We start from the raw sequence: 4,267 nt of genomic DNA, 5'->3' as shown, positions 1-4,267 counted from the left end.
ACAGTGCTAACCACTGCAGCCCCATGTTGAACATTTTTTCATATTAACTTTGACAGTTTCCAAACATTTTGGGCAAGTTTTGAGTCTGTTAGACGCGTTCTGGACATGTTGGGTCATGTGAAGACATGTTGGTGGTTGTGATCAGTGATCAGTGATCGATAAGTGCAGAACAGCTGACTGCTCCTCTCATCGCTGATGATCAATCGCTGGCTCTTCAGCCCCGGAGCTGCCGCACAGAGGAACGGAATCGGTCAGAGGACTAACGGACGGAGTCGCTGGATGCTCGCGGCCTGCAGACCTCCGAGCCGTGAACGAACCGCGTTACCGGAGGCAGCTGAACACGAGCAGCACCGGCTCACCGCAGCCCCGCTGACCGCGCAGCACGGTGATGTGGCGGCCGCCGATCGCCACATCCATCGGTCACCGCGGACGCGGCGGAGCGTCATCGTCCCCGGTGTCGGACTCGTGAAACGGGGGCGGTTTTCGTGCTAAAAGCGCTGTTTTGTGAAGCGGCTCCGGCGGCTACATCCTGCCCGCTCAGCTAGCACCTACCGGACAGTCGCCGTTCATGAACCGTCGTTGTCCCTCCGAGTGTCTCCGCTGAATCACGGTCTCTATCCGGGAGCCAACGCATCCGTCACGGCTCCATCTTGTGTCTCCGTCCGCCTGGAGGACCTGCTGTGCCGGTGCGCGGTCGTCTCCTGTCGGTAGGAGTCGCCGCCGCTCGGTGTCCGGATGAAGCAGCTAACAAGCTAACGGAGCTAACAGGATGCAGCGAGGGAAACCTCCACAATAAAAGCACGCAGCTCAACCTGCGCAAACTGTTGGAGCGCAATCATACATTTTAATTAAAAAGGCCACGTCCAAAATTGTTCATAATCAAACGATGTTTTTGTGAAGAAACTGCAGCTTCTATGTCATTGCACACGCTTCACCAGGTGTGTCCTCACCTGGTGAAGCGTCACAGCTGACAGAAACCCAGATCAGCTGTCAGCATGCAGTCCTTCTCTAGTTTGACTAGAATGACCTTTAAAATTGTGACTAAACTGGTAAAAATGACAAAGTTTGACCTAAATCACCAAAGTTAGTTGTAAATAATTCGAAATTGTAGAAGAAAAATGTTCTTAGATCATAGAAGTATGTCTAAAAGGACTCAAATGTTGTCCTAAATGTGTCACAGCTTGTCCAAAATGACCCAGAGGTTGTCCCCAATTAATCCCACTTTGTCAGAAATGTCACAAATTGTCCTAAATGACTTAGAAAGAACTATTTTCCAGAAGAACAATGGTGTCTCACAAGGCTCTCTGGTTCTTTAAAGCTCCGTCAAATTAATTAAAAAAACAAAAAACTCAAAATGACTTTTGATTGCCTGTGAAAGAACCGTCTGAAGAATGGTTTCCTAACGTACATCACCATCAGGGAGTGAAAGAAAAGGAGCTCCACACTGAAACATCTCACAGGTTGCTGTATTTTACTGTGAAAGGACAACTTCCAGCCCGTGTAGGTGATGTCACCTTGACGCTGCTGCTGGGAAACAGCACCAGTGTGGCTGTGGATGCATCAGTGGCGAACAGAGCGGCAGCACAGAGGGCCACAGCTGGAAGGACCCACATCCTGCTGTCGCTCAAGCACTGATGCTGAGAATTTACAGGTTTGTTTGTCACACTTTGGAATTAAAATGATTTCCTGATCGCTGCAGTTTCACTCTGTGCTGCCCTGATGGAGGAACCTGGACCTGACGGCACCGCATGCTGGAGCAGAACCCTGGACACCACCTGAGCATGAACATCATAGGTGTGCATGGGGTGGATAGTGACACTCACCAGCCTCCTGATAGGAGGAGATGCAGGAAGGGGCGGGGCCAGGGGAGGCGTCTGGCGGCAGGAGGAGGGGAAGGAGGGGGAGATGGGGGGAGAAGAGAAGGAGCGCAGCCTCCTGGTCTCCGGACGCCTCGGCTCCTTCAGGTAGGTCTCCAGGTGGAAAACACTCACCTCCTGCTGAGGGGAGAGAGGAGGAGCTGGAGGGGGAGGAGGTGGGGGGGGAGAACACAGGCTGTGGGCTGGAGGAGGGAGGGAGGGAGGGAGGGAGGGAGGGGGGGCGAGGTGAGGAAGAGGATGAAGAGTCAGTGTGTGTCGCCTCCTGCTGGAGCCTCTGGGTCACTGCACTAAATACCCAGTTACACAGTACTGGATACTTTCTACCTGATGCTTTACTGCAGTACCTGAACTTGTTGTTTGATACATTATCTGTGATTGATACAGTATCTGTGATTGATTGTTTCTATGGGATAACTGATCAGTGAGATGGGCTGAAGGGAAGCACTGTGCTTCTAACTGCACCAGTGATCTGCTGACGTTGTTTTGTGAGACCCACAGACACACTAACGAGACACACACCAGACTGGAATAAACTGGAATCCAGAGTCCAAATGTGACTGAGACCAGCTGTGAAACGAGACACGACTCCAGCTGTGACGGATGGACATTATTCAGAACAGAACCTTTACCCTCTGGACTCCAGAACCCTAGAAATCACCTTTAAAAATGTAAAACTACTGTTTTTTATCAAATACTTTTGGTTGTGATTAGAATAAAAAACGTACCTTAAGCTTGTATCAAGTATTAAAAGAGTTTTTCCATGTCGCTTTACATGAAACTCTGTAAAATTAAAAAAGTCCAACTACGGCCGTTAAACATATAATTATAATTACAGTCACAAAGTGTTACATTTAGACGGCATCACTTCTATGTTTTCATACGGAACCGTTTATTTTGCCTCATTTTTCTGTCTTTGTGGTCACTTTGTGTCGTCTTTGTCGTCTTTTCTCTCGTTCTTTTGTGTCGTCTTCTGCCTCTGTGGAGCGGTTTTGTCTAATTTCTCTCACGTTGTGTTTCTTTTGTCGCTGAGCGTCTGGTTGTTCTCCTGTTGTGTGTCCTGCTCACAATGTTCAGTTTCCGGACAACCAACCTCAGCAGCTCCTGGACTTGGACTGTGTGGGAGGAGCGTCTTCACCTGACCGAGCGAGGACACGTTCGTCTGGTTCTGGACATCTGAGCTGCAGCCAAAGCAGGATCAGGACGCTTTCTCAGCCTGTTTCCTCTGCTTCCCTGTCAGAGCAGCCACGTCCAACTGGAGCAAAGTTCAGTCTTCAGGGACTAATTCTTTGGTCTCGAGTACGAGATCTGAGTCATTTCAGACCAAGTTTGAATCATTGAAGAAAAGTTTTGAGTCGTTTTGTCCATTTTGTTTGTCGTTGACGACTAATCATGAGGCATGTTGTACAACTTTCTGTGATTTAGGTTTTCATTTCGAGTCTTTTCAGACAAAATTTAACTCATTTCAGAGAAACTGTCATTTTCTGACTGAGAGTTTTTGTCGTTTTTGACACATTTTCTACAATTTAGGACAAACTCTAACTCAGCTTGGGCAAAGTTGGAGTCATTTTGATTTTTTTTCGTCTTTTTGGACCGCTTGTCTGTGATGTATGACGAGTTTTGGGTCCTTTTCAGCCATTTCAGAGAAACTGTCGGCCATTTTGGATGACTTTTGTCACTTATGACAAGTTCGGAGTTAGTTGGAAGTCATTTTGGACGATTTTTGGGTCATTTAGGAGTTTGTGAGTAATTTAGGACAGATTTTGTGTCAGATCCAGACTGTCTGTCTGTCTCTGTGTAACACTGGATCCTGGTCTCAGGATTCCTATCAGACCCTCCAGCAGCAGCTTCCTCATATCAGGTCACCGTTTACTGACTCAGCAGCAGGACTCCAGCAAACTGTTGAGTCACCAGAACCTGCTGCGGCTCCAGCTGGGTCCAAACCCAGCCGGATCATGTCAGGACGGGTTCTGTGGTTCCTCACAGCTCCAGCAGCAGCTGGACGAGCTCTGCGCTCAGGGGAAGGCTCTTCGTGTTTAGTCTTTGGTCTGATGCAGCAAACGGCAGGAAGTCAGCTCAGCAGCATTTCTTCCTCCTCAGCCTCACATCCAGTCTCACAGTCGCTCCTAAAACATCTGACATTTGTCCCAAATACGTTTGTTTAGACACAGTAAATAACAAGAGTCCAGATTATTCAACACAACATTGTTTTGTGTCTCTTTGTGTTTGATTTGCGTCTCCTGTGGTGGTTGTGTGTCGTTACTGTGGCTGTTTGTGTGACAGCAGATACAAGCGGAAGGTGGAGGGACAATGTGTGGAGAGGTTGTGTTACTGCAGGATGAGCAGCAGGTGGCAGCGTTGTCCGTCTCACTCACACACACACACACACACAC

The sequence above is a fragment of the Stegastes partitus genome, unplaced genomic scaffold (genome assembly GCF_000690725.1).
Source record: "Stegastes partitus isolate 25-593 unplaced genomic scaffold, Stegastes_partitus-1.0.2 Scaffold1062, whole genome shotgun sequence".
NCBI classification, from domain to species: domain Eukaryota; kingdom Metazoa; phylum Chordata; class Actinopteri; family Pomacentridae; genus Stegastes; species Stegastes partitus.
Note: the sequence above shows the minus strand (reverse complement) of the source record.